The sequence below is a fragment of the Myxine glutinosa genome, chromosome 3, assembly GCF_964187855.1.
Source record: "Myxine glutinosa chromosome 3, kmMyxGlut1.1, whole genome shotgun sequence".
In the NCBI taxonomy this organism is placed as follows: Eukaryota; Metazoa; Chordata; class Myxini; order Myxiniformes; family Myxinidae; genus Myxine; species Myxine glutinosa.
In genome coordinates, this window is record NC_136263.1 from 110,043,352 (window position 1) to 110,056,605 (window position 13,254).

Here is a 13,254-nt window from a genome sequence, read left to right on the forward strand (position 1 = left end):
TGGGGGTGGGGGGGGGGGGCGGATTTTGCAAGTATCGTGCTCCGCATGACATCTTCATGTTTGTTTGTTTGTCTGTTTGTTTGTCTGCACAGAATAAATATGATTTTCTCTGCAACTGTTGGTCCGATTGACATGAAATTTTCACCAAAGGTGCAACTCCACCTGTATAATTTTTTAAATGATAATTATGACGTCATCGGTCACATGGTTTGGCCGCCATCTTGGAAAAACCAAAAAGCTTTGCACCTCTATGTATCCAAAAGCGCTGAATAGAAAAAATTGAGACATAGCACATTATAAAGAACTCTCTATGGGGAATAAAATATGCTAATGATGATGTCATAGGTGCCTCCATTATGACGTCATAATTCGACAAGTACAAAACTTCATCCGATCAAGATGAAATTTCTTGAGCGCCATGTCGGCATAAATTGGTGGAGACAAAAAAAATCTAATGATGACGTCATCGGTCACGTGGTTCGGCCGCCATCTTGGAAAAACAGAAAAACTTTGCACCTCTATATCTCCGAAAGCGCTGAATAGAAAAAATTGGGACATGGCTCATTGTAAAGAACTCTCCATATGGAATAACATCTGTGAATGATGATGTTAAAGGTGCCTCCATTATGACGTCATAATTTGATACGTCATCCGATCAAGATGAAATTTCTTGAGCATAATCTCAGAATAAATTTGTGGAGAAAAAAAAGACGACTTCATCGGTCACATGTTTCGGCCGCCATATTTGTTTTAACACAAAAGCCTTAAAAACCACTGAAAATACATCCAGGCAAGGGTCTGCAATCTCTGATTGCTCTTTCTAGTTTGTTGTTGTTTTCTTGCAAATTCACCTGAATGAAAATAATGCTTCTAAAAAATGTGGACCTAATTGTGATTTTTTTGGGGGGTGGGTTGCGTACACACATGACACACCACACTTGGATACGGGCCTACCAGCTATTCCATACCACACCATTACCAGCACTAGACAATCCTACTTAAGGATATATAGAAAGCCTTGTTGTGCAGTGCTTTAATATCATGTCAGGCCTCCTTGTAATTAGATCGCAGTCTAGGCCCTTACTCCAACATCTGATACCAGTTTTCACACGTTTGAGCGTAGGATTCTCGACAATTTCTCACTGTGTTCATCTCGTTCTTTCATGGTTTGTGTTTCGTGTCGATATAATCCAAAAAGCTAAAAACACAAAAAACACAAACAACAGACATTAAAATCAAAATGGAACAAAATGTACCGGGACTTTCCACTCCATAAAACCTGTTTCGACATTTTAAAGCTCCTGCATACCTATTAGTTTCACAATGCCCTACAACGACACCATGCATTGACAACATCGATGAAAAGTTTGAATGGAACTGGTTTTCTAGATTACAAGGCATTACCAATTGCACTTGTGCAGGCTGACCTAATTAACCTTTGTCTCCTCACTGATGGTTGAATGAATGCATGAATGATCGTTTTGGGGCCATTTTCCTCGCTAGAGTAAGGTTAGCCTTGCGGGCCCCATGACAATCATGGTTCCCTGTTTGAAGCAATGTTTTTATGGCCGGATGCCCTTTCATCCCAGCAAGCTGGTACTCATTTTGCCGAACTCGGAAGGATGACAGGCTGAGTCAACCCCCTGGCGTTAATTCAGTGATCAATTCGAACCCAGGATCCTTGGATCCCAAGATGGCACCCTAACCGCTAAGCCAACACCAGGCTTCCTCACTGATGGTTGATGTCACAAAAGAGTCAGGTCTGTTCCATAATCACAATCTCTTACAATTTATTCAGTGATTCTTCACCATTGAGAGATAGGGCCAAAAAACAATATATCGCACGACATCCCAAAAAGTTGGGGATTGATTCGGCCGAAGCTTAGTGGACAGGTTGGGTGTGCGACAAGGACGAATTGATTCGATGTTGGCGAAGATCGGAATCCGGATTGGCCTATTTTTTTAAGTGACTCTTCACTATTGAGTGATAGGGCTAAACCGATACATATCACGATATCTCTAAAAATGGTGTGGTTGGATTCGGACGAAACTTGATGGATAGGTTGGGCGTGTGACAAGGACAAATTGATTCGATTTTGGTGAAGATCTGAATATGTATTCGGATACGAGAATTATTTAATTTTTAAGTGAGTCTTCACCATTGAGAGATTGGGTGAAAAGTGATATATAACATGATAATAAAAAAAGTTATGGACGAGTTATGACAAAACTCGGTGGTTGAGTTGGTTAGGTGACAAGAAGAAGCCAATTCGATTTTGCTTCAGGTCCGAATCCAGATCTAGCCTGTTCCGAATCCAGATCAGTGGGATACAAAACAAACTGTTCATCCTGGCGGAGATATGACCTCTATCAAATGCCGTTCTAGTTTGTACTGGGATTGCCCAAATGGATTTGCCATATACCCTGACATCAATTTCATTCTTCATTGGAGATTTGTCAAATCTCCTGTATTTTTTTTTCTGTCAAACATTTCATGTTTTTCTGTCATCTCCTGTCAAACAAACTGTATTTTTTTTATTTATTTATTTATTGGAGATTTGTCAAATCTTTTCTCTGTGACATGATGCTCTGAAACTGTCCCCTGAATAACTCCTACTGTTTCTGATTATGATATTCAAGTGTGCAGCAAAAATCGAAAAACAAAAAATGGTATCCCACAATTGTTGGGAGGATTGCGAGGGTTTGATGTATGAACCTGACTTTCTTCCACTTAGCTTTTCTGAAACTGGTTGTCTCACAACAGTGTGAATATGAATGAATGAAGTGAACTAGTACGGCACTTAGTAGAGAGCATACCTCCGCCTGGTGAACAGTTTACGTTTTGTATCTCAGATTGGACCAGAAAATCACAATACAGAATCCCATTTAATCAAAATCAATCACATGAATCACCATAGCTCCAGTCTTCCATACCCTGATCTACCCCTCCTTTTTGGCCAGATCACTCAATGGTGAAGAATCACTTTAAAACTTCTACTAGCTGGATCGGGATCCGGATCTTCACCAAAATTGAAACGAGTCTTCCTTGTCATACACACAACCTGTCCACCAAGTTTCGTACAAATCCATCCATAACTTATTGAGATATCCTGCGATGTATCGTTTTTGACCCTATCTCCCAATGGTGAAGAATCACTTAATAAATTAAATAATTCTCATATCCGAATCCATATTCAGATCTTCACCAAAATCGAATCAAATCGTCCTTGTCAGACACCCAACTGGCCACCCAAGTTTCGTCCAAATCCGTCCACAACTTTTAGAGATATTTTGTTCACAAACGGACAGACAAACAGACAGACAGGGCTGAAAACATAACCTCCATCCACCTTTGGTGGCGGAGATAATTAATTTACAAGGAACTGAAACCATCCTGACACAGCTGAAGTTGTCAGCTCATCATTTGCTCTTAGCTAGCACAAGAATGTCTTCCCTAGCATTATTTGAACTGTGGAATATGGTTTTACTGTGATGATTGCTGTGTACATATTCATGCGTAAGGATTACACACAACACACTGTTTACAAGGGGGAGGCAAAGCCCGTGTGTTATCGTTTGTATTTGCTTATGAAATGCATGTCATTTGATCCCTCTTGTTGCCATTTCTCTCTGTCTGTCTCTCCTTAACCGGTAGTTAATGTCCATTACTTCTTCACTGGTGCATATTCCACCGGTAATTGTGGCATGAATGGAATATTGATGGTCCTGACCTCTGGAACCTGTTGGCATTTTTCTGCATTTCGTGTTCTATATATACCCACACATTTCCTTAGGCCTGAAGGCATAATTAAACTCTCTCTGCTGAGCCGTTAAATATCCTGAATTCTATCTTTGTGGCATTCATAATCTTTATGTAGACATAAAATAAACTGATGTTACTGCCATTGTTCTAAAGGGTCTGATATCATCTCATGAGAACACAGCTTGTTGGAAGCCAAGCGATCGGTACATTACACTGGTCTCCAAGTGTGCGGCTGAGTTAGGTCCTGGACCCCTCTTAACTTTATTATACTATGTAATGTGTATATGGCACAAATTACATATTATATAGAGAAAAGCATGGCCATATTGTGGAAACAAAAATTGTAACGTCTCTGATTTCAAATAACATAAATGAACTAGAGCAATGCGACTGTGTCACCAATATGCCTCCGCATAGTCCCACAACGGGTAGATGCCATCGTTTACTGTCCTAAAAATAAACGACTTTGATTTAAATCCCTTCAGCTGTTTTCAAGTAGCACATTTTCACCAGCCATGACAGGTTTCACATCGATCGGTGAAGCGGTTTCAGAGAAGGGATTTTTAAAAAATATTGGCTTTCAAGCTAATATGGCTACCTCACCACGTGACATATGACCTTCAAAATGTACACTGTGCATATGTATGGGTAGGGGATCACGTTTGTGAAGTTTCGTGTTGATCGGAAAAGGTTCGTTTTTCTATCCAATATGGCTGCCAAACCACGTGACCTAAGACATCATCATTTTCAAACTATATGCAGCAATGGTGTTAAATACTATTTGTAAAATTTTGCATTGATAGTGATATAATTATTTAATATTTTTCTTCAATCCAATATGGCTGCCACACCATGTGACCAATGATGTTGTCATGATCATCTTTTAATTGCCATGCCTAGTCAATGACACACATAAAGTTTTAAGTCAATTGATTTGGTGGTTTGGGAGAAGATGTTTTTTTTTAGGTTTTAGGTTAAATCTAATATGGCTGATAAACCATGTGACCTATGTCATAAATTTAATATTTCAATACAAATGGGTCATATATCATGTGCATGCAATATCAGATTTTTAGGACAAGGCATTCGATTAAAACATTTATGGATGGTTCACCTATGATGTCATCATTATCATGTTTTTATTCCCCATTTGGAGTACTTGACAATGTGCCAAGTTTCAATTTTTTCCATTCAGCGGTTTCCGAGAAATAATGTTTTCATTATTTGTGTGCAATCCAAGACTGCCAAAGCTGCCACACCACGTGACCTATGAAATCACAATTATCATAAGAAAAACATTCTACATTGGTGTCACTCCTACCCTGAAAGTTTCTTCTCAATCGGACATGTGGTTGCTGAGAAAAACAATGTTTAGCCCAGATGGACGGATGTACGACGTACGGACGGATGGACAATCCGAAAACATAATGCCTCCGGCCACCTTCCGGGGTGGTGCCATAAAAAGGACTCTAAATCTTTTTTATTAGTGAGGTTAGGGTCATGGAGGAGTTAGTAGATGTATTATATGTGGGACAAGAGCATTAGGAGGCACCATAGTACTTTTACATAATTTTAAGGACATTAGTCAACACTACAAATCAGCATTGTACTGGTATGTGGAATATATGAACCCTGTATCCTAATCTTTTATGGTACTAGCAGGAGTACCCAACATTGCTTGGTGATGTTCTAATCCTGTTAGCATTTTGAAGAAATCAAATGTTTTTTTTTCTATTTTTTTGCGGACGCCTAAAACACTCCCTGCACCCAATACGGAAAAATGTACATTTCATATGATATTACACACATATACACACTAATCTCGGATAATTTAATATTACCTCTGATATAGGTACAAAGGCTCAGGCACTATAAAGCAAAAAAAAAAAAATTAATACAAAAAAACGAAGTTTTTAATTTAAATTTTTTTTTTTGCCGACAACACTCCCTGGCACTCATTGATGAACCTCTGAAAGTTTGACCTACATCCGTTCGGCCATCTCAGAAAAATGGCGACACAGACAAACATAGACAGCCAAATGCCTATTTTATCAAATAGCTGTGCTCAAATGGAAACTCCAAACAGGTTTTGAGCATTCTCTTTTAATAGTGGACATCGTGAATAGAAAAAAAATTTGGAATTTTTATGGCTACGCCCCTGTAGGTGGCCGGAGGCATTATGTTTTGTTTTCGGGTTGTCCGTCCTTCTGTATGGGCTAAACCTCGTTTATCTCGGCAACCACATGTCCGGTTGAGACGAACTTTCAGGGTAGGAGTGACACCCATGCAGAATGTTTTTATGATAATTGTGATGTCATAGGTCACCTGGTATGGCAGCCATTTTGGATTAAACGCAAATAATAAAAATATATTTCTTATATATATATATACACACATACATACACACACACACACACACACACACACACACACACACACACACACACACACACACACACACACACACACACACACATTAACTTCAGCAAGTGCTAATTATATTTACTGTTATTCCCTTTTACAGAAATAGAAAGCCAATTTTGCCTTTGTGTGAAAACCTGCACTGATGATACCAGGCTTGTAGACAAGGTAAGTCAGTGATCCCTCATTGTCACATGCTCAACAATCAGCAAGTGTGATGAGAAAGTGAGAAACTGGTGGCACGAGGTGACAATTACACTTTAAAGCAATTTTGAGCAAACCCTTAACAAGTTACAAGTGGCTACGTAAGCACCACTTTACAGTGCATGTCTCTCATGGTCCAGTCCAAGCCACAATCAGCAAAGCAATAAGAAGAGACAATCAGATTGGACCATTGTCAAACAGCTGGGTTGACTCAGCTTGTCATCCTTCTGAGGTCGGCAAATTGAGCACCAGTTCACCGGTAATTCCCTGCGTGTCGCAAGAGGCGACTAACAAGGTTGGCAGCAGGAAGGGCATCCGGCCATAAAACATTGCTTCAAAAAGGGGACCACGGTGCCCGAAAAAGGCCAACCCCCGCCCTGCGGGGAAAAATGGTGTCTAAGGCGGTTCATTTTTACGAGGGTAATTCAAAAATTTACAAGAACGAGATATTCACAACAGTCCAAGAATTGCCAATGTATGTCATATAAATGTATCTTTCATTTATTTATTTTTCTTTACAGAAGCGAGGCTCATGGAAGAGAAAGGAAGAACTGATAGTGGAACAAGCATCAAGGAAATTAACGAAGAGGAAAAGAGGAAAGGAAGAAGGGGGAAGAAACACTGAAACTAGAAAGTAAGAGGGTTGGGTTAGGAAAGGTCAATGGGGCTAATAAAGATCATGGTTCAAAATTGAGGATGACAACAGATGGTTGTGCACTGCAATTGCCCAAAGCTGCAGAGGTAAGATGAGATACAACAGCCTCTGGCAGGTGGTTGCATAGATGGGCTAAGCGAAGAATAAAAGAGTGGAGATGTGCCGTCAGCCTGGATTTTGGAAGTTTAACCAGGAGGAGTTACTGGAATGTACATATATGCTTCATTGTACTATTTTTGGTATGTCTTGGACTATTGCATCGCATTCCTAGTCTTTATGCAGACCTTTATTCCGAGCCTCATTCCCTCATATGTGTTGGATGTTTTACCAATTTCAACTGTATTTACATAACTATTTCTCCCTTTTAGTTTGCATAAATGTTCACAACATGAGTGTAATGCTTCTCTACGTCTGTTAAACAAATTGGATGGTAGTAGCACAAAAGCTGCAAAAGATCAAGGTCTATTTTTTTTCCTGAATCGATTGCTTTGAAGCATACATTGAATGAAAATACAAACCTACCAACATGTAAATACAACAGTGATTGCAGAAATTGGAATGCACAAAACAGATTCTTAGAATGCGACCAATGCAAATTGAAACTAGAACGGCACTCGGCAGTGCGCATAACTCTGCCAGGCTGAACAGTTTACGTTTTGTATCCCACTGATAGGTCGGATCTGGATCCGGACCTGAAACAAATATAATCGGCTTGTTCTCATCACCAAACCAACTCATCCCCCAAGTTTTGTCAAAACTTGCCCACAGATTTTTTTAAACATCATGTTATATGTTGTTTTTCTCCTGATCTCTCAATGGTGAAGAATCACTTTAAAAGTTTAAATAATTCTCGTATCTGAATTCAGATATTCACCAAAATTAAATCGATTCGGTCTTGTTACACACCTAACCTGTCCAAGTTTAGTCCAAATCCGTCCATAACTTTTTGAAATATCGTTCTATATATCGTTCTATATATCTATATATCGTATATATCGTATCGATATATCGATATATCGATATATCGATATATTCTATATATCGTATCGTTCTATTTTTTTTTTTTTTCTTTTTTTAATATCAATTTTAGCCCTATCACTCAATGGTGAAAAACCACTTTAAAAATTGTCTGATCCAGATCCGGATTCAAATCTTCACCAAAATTAAATCAATTCTTCTTTGTCACAAATGCAATCGGTCCACCAAGTTTCGTCAAAATCCGTCCATAACTTTTTTTAGATATTCTGCTATGTATCGTTTTTGGCCCTATCTCCCAATGGTGAAGAAACACTAAAAAATTCTAGTAGCCGGATCCGAATCCGGATCTTCACCAAAATCTAATAATTTAGTCCTCGTCACATACGCTACCTCTCTGCCAAATTTCGCCCGAATCCATCCACAACGTTTTGAGATATCTTGTTCACAGACAAACAGACAGACAAACATACAGACAAACAGGGGTGAAAACATAACGTCCATCCACCTTTGGTGGCCGAGTTAACAAAAAGGAAAACAACAAAGATGGGAAAAAAACAAATAAATCACAAAAGGAGGATAGAAACAGGAATGAGGAAAAGCAAGATGATGGAAAAAATAAAGTGGAGGATGAAAAACAAACTTGCAGAAACCACACAGCACATAGGGGGAAGAATAATTGCAGTTAAGGAAACCGGTGGATATGGTTACCACAAAGATGTTCAAAGTTCATTCACACTTTGTTTTTAGTGGCAAAATGATAAGCGTGTTTATAGGATTACGGACTTATCCAGCAATGCAGCAGCACCAGTACCAACAGGCAATCAGATACCCACCATTGGATGTCTCTATTATAATAAAATGAGAAATAAAAGAGATCTGACACACGTTATCTGAGAATAATACTTCATTGTTGAACCTCATATTGGAGCCAAAGTATTACTTGTTTATGTATCTCTACAATACTCAAATAATAATCATTTAAAGGTAGATGCTGAAGCAGATCCTGTGAAGTTGCATGAACAGTCACAAAGTTTGTGAAAATACAAAAATGCATTTGTATTTACTGGAACACAAGCAGTGGAACTTTTAAAAGCGTTAGGGTAAGTAAAAGTACGAAATCGATTGTTGAATACATCAATGGCAGCGATTGAGTTGAGGAAGGTGCCAACATTGACAGATGAGAGGACAAATGAGAGACGACAGGAAGAGATCTATCATGGGGACGCACTATCCAAAAGGGGTACCTTTAATTTGGTAATATCAACACCTTCAGTCATTTATTTTAAGAACTGTAATAAATGTGTGTCCATCCTCAGGTAATGCAGGAAATGGAGCTCTCCTACCTGTCTCTTAGTCAGACCTTGTGGTATCTTGTTCGGTCTGCCTCGGGAGTATACTCTCCTCCATTCCCTTCCTCACCGCAAACAGTTTCACTCAATACTCTACTTGCAACAAGACAATCTGAAAGTTGACCACCAAAGTCACTGTATTCAACCAATCTTTCTTGTTCCCACCTTGACAATCCACTCCCCCTTTCTTCCGACTGCCCCTGCCTCCAAGACACTGAGTTTTTGACATGTGAAAGAGAAAATTCTGCCCAGTCTCAACTCTATCTCTACTCCAGACCCAGATGCTGCCTGTGTGCTTGCTTCCCCTCTGGTTCTTTTATTCAGTTTGCAATTCACATTTGGCTGCCTTCCATCTGCTTGGAAGACGGACAACATCACTCGCACACAAAATAAGGTTGCAAACACAGATCCACTCAACTACAGACCAATAAACTCACTTCCGATTGTAAGCAAAGCCTCGGAATGCATCATTGCTGATGACATTGTCTTTTCCTATTTTCAAATGACTTGATCTTTGAGCATCAATTAAGATTCCGTCCCAGTTACTCAACTGTCGATTTGCTGCTGAGTTTTCCGTTTTGTCTCCCTCTTATTCAACATGGAACAGGAGTTCAGGGCTGCGTGTCTGGACACATCACAGGCTTCTCGATGGCAACCCAAACTGCTCACCAAGCTCTCTTCCTGTGACATCCGAGGCTAAGTTAATTCCGGCCTCGCCAAGCTCTTCCATATATGAATTCAGTTAAGCATGGCTATAAACAGAATTCTTTCATTTCTGCTACACGTAGAGGCTGCAGTTCCCCAGGTCTCACATTCTCATCTTGTTCCGCCAGAAGGATTGTTTAGCGAACCCACCTGTCCTTAGCAAGGCATTGAAAGATGTTCAGTTTATTGAATGTCTGGAACTCACTATCAGTCATGACTTCTCAAATATAAAATATTTACATGCGATATGAGGTATCAAAGCTGGCCTCCAAAGTCTTCCATGGAAATATCTTCCTTCTGTTTCCTCTCATCCTTTTACATCCAGTCATTCAATATAATAAGTTATATAGTTGCAAACTTATGATCCCTCCCTTAAGTGCACAATATCGTATACCATGGTGACTGACATACTATAGCGGACTCATTTTCACCGTAAATAAAACATAAGTAAAATCTGCTTGGAAAATTTTTCATTAGTGGAAGTCCAGAATCACAGTCCACAATATGGTTCTGTTAAGTTCTTCAGTATACCCATGAGTAAAGCTGGCTACGTTATCTGTCCGTAACCAACCAGCAGTTGCCTAGCAATATTGAATTTGCATCGGTGGCTTTCTTTAGACATTAAAGCAAATTACTGGAAGAGCAGCTGCACTAGACATATGATAAACACCCGAACAATTTAATCAGAAGCAACTAACGTTTGGATAATTCCTTTAATTATTTTATGATTTGCATTTGTATTTTTTTATTGTCAGTAATTCCCGCAGAGAAAATTCTGACAAAAATAAAGCTGGGAAAATATGCTACATACAGTTCACGACACCCCTCGAGATTTAAAATATATATACACATAAAATTTCAAAACACACCTGGTCACAAGTGTGCCTGATTGACTGGGTCATCAGTCGAAGTCCTCAGCATCATCCCGTTTTGGCCCTTGAACCTCGATATGGTCAGCTAAGGTGGGCCGGCAGGGGCACATACGCCTTGCATGCAGCAACTACACTTGGATGCTCACGCACCCCACCCCCAGTCAGCAAGAACACAAACTACAACAACAAAACAACAGCTTCCACTCCCAGAATCCACAGAACCGAAAAAAAAAAAATATGGTGGAGCACACAACCAATCACCCACCCTTACAACCTTCACCACTCAACAACAAAACACACACACACACACACACACATACATACAGCCAAATTGCCTCGTAACATACACTGCTCAAACCCACAACCATAAACACATCTTAGCCATTTATCTTCCACACTCAGTCACTACCGTACCCCTTTTAGCCTGAAAGACCCACCACCTACTCAACCTCCACCGACACCTTTCAGGGTATAAAAGAAGGGGCCGGGGGAGGCCATTGCAACCATCATGCCTACACTGCACCAACACCATAAACCTTCATCCATCCACTCACAAACTATATACAAGTATAAGTCCTGCCAATATCCATGTAGCCCTATATCTCCAATGCATCGAGGCAGATACATATCAAATTCCAATTTAAATCTATATGATCTTTCTGCTGCCACTACCTTTCCATTGACACCATTCCATGCATTAACCACTCTCTGACTGATAAACCCTTACCATATTACTGTTCTAATTCCCCTCTTCTTTACTTTCAGGCTATGCCCCCTGGTAATATCACTCCAGGGTCTATTCTGCTGAAAAACGATATGGTATTGATTCTATCAATGTCCTTTATCATCCTAAACATCTGTATCAAATCCCCATCCGATCTCATGTACAAAAGGCCTGTCTCCTTCAGGTACCCCTCATACCTTAGTCTAGCGAAGCCCAGAATCAATGAAGTAGCCATACACTGAATCCTCTCCATGGCAGATTTGTCCTTCCTCAGATGTGGTGATCAAAACTGCTTCCAAAATTCTAGATGAGGCTTCACTAAATTCCTACACAATGTTAACACTACCTCTTGATTGATATTGTTACGTTTGTGGGGGTAAACGAAGAAATACCTTAGGAAAGTCAGAATTGTATAAATTAGCATGCTCAGAGTGTCACGAAGACGAAGAAGCCATTGCGATGTATCTAAGTAGGGTCGAATGTCCGGTTAAGTGTTTAGGTGTCTCCACATGGAGGAGTGGAGTTGTGCTATCTAGGTAGGGTCTGTCAGGTTAAATTCCCCTGTACGTGCTTGCCTCCCTGTGATTTTTACCTAATGTTCTTATAAAACTCAGCCGGCCAGGCAATGGACTCATTCGCTCACCACGCCGCCAGAAACCCAGCACATTTGCCAATCGGCAACTAAACCCCAACGTCATCTGAACATTCCCGAACAGAGATTAGACTCCGCCCCCGACGACTCATGACAGGGAGACCACGCCCCAAGATTCGTGATTGGTCAGAGTGATGGATGATGGAATAGCGCTCGGTGATTGGACAGAGTGAGATGTCAGGGTCTAACATTTGAGAGCGAGGAGAGCAAGAAGAAAGTCATCTCGCCATCTTGTTCTCTTTGTCCTGGCATTCGTTGGAGGCAGTCACATTCTCTCTCTTCTGGTCCTGGCGTTGTGGTGGAGGGTCACTCCTCTTGTGCGCGCTCGTGGAGAGAACCTTCGGAGCATTGTGGAGTTTTTGCAGAGTTGGAGGAGGGGGGAGGGGGGGGGGGAGTGTTGTTGGACTGTTGTGTCTTTCTGGGGGGGGGGGGGGGCTGGGACCGCGTTGCACTTGGCGGTGGAAACGAGGAAGGGCTGGTTGAGTGCTTGCTCACGCCTGGGCGTTTTCTGATGCGCGGTTTCGGCGCAATTATCGACCCACGGTTTCGGAGCCATTATTGACATGCGGTTTCGATGCCATTATCGACGCACGGTTCCGGCGGCATTATCGGGGCGCATCCCACGCAAGCGGCTACACTGGCACCAACGACCAACGCGCCCTCGACACACTTTGGGGCAGGAGCTGAGGGTCAGCCCTAACAGTAAGGGAAATTATTTTTATTTATCCCTTGTCTGTATATGAGTCTGCGTGGAGACGTCTCAAGTTAGGAAATATATTTTACCTCACATTCATTTTATTTGGTTTACAATTATTACCTTCGCAAAAGCGGAAGGTTATGTTTTGATCGCTGTGTATTTATTTGTATGTCTGTGTGTGTGTGTGTGTGTATGTTATTCGCATAACTCAAAAAGTATTCAACCGAATTGCAT

At 40.6% G+C, this 13,254-nt stretch overlaps 1 protein-coding gene across 6 annotated transcripts in view; it reads right to left on the minus strand.

Annotated features, from left to right (window-relative positions):
* The window catches only part of SYT1 (synaptotagmin 1), a 730,486-nt gene that overhangs the window by 248,322 nt on the left and 468,910 nt on the right, over positions 1-13,254 (minus strand). For 2 of the 6 annotated variants that reach the window (XM_078774463.1, XM_078774457.1), the window contains exon 1: positions 9,917-10,055. The exons of 2 other annotated variants lie outside the window; for them this stretch is intronic. The gene's annotated coding sequence lies outside the window, so the exon portion shown is untranslated. Of the gene's footprint in view, positions 1-9,364; positions 9,526-9,916; positions 10,056-13,254 lie in introns of those variants that run through there. 2 more of the 6 variants (XM_078774455.1, XM_078774461.1) reach the window with 2 other exon arrangements.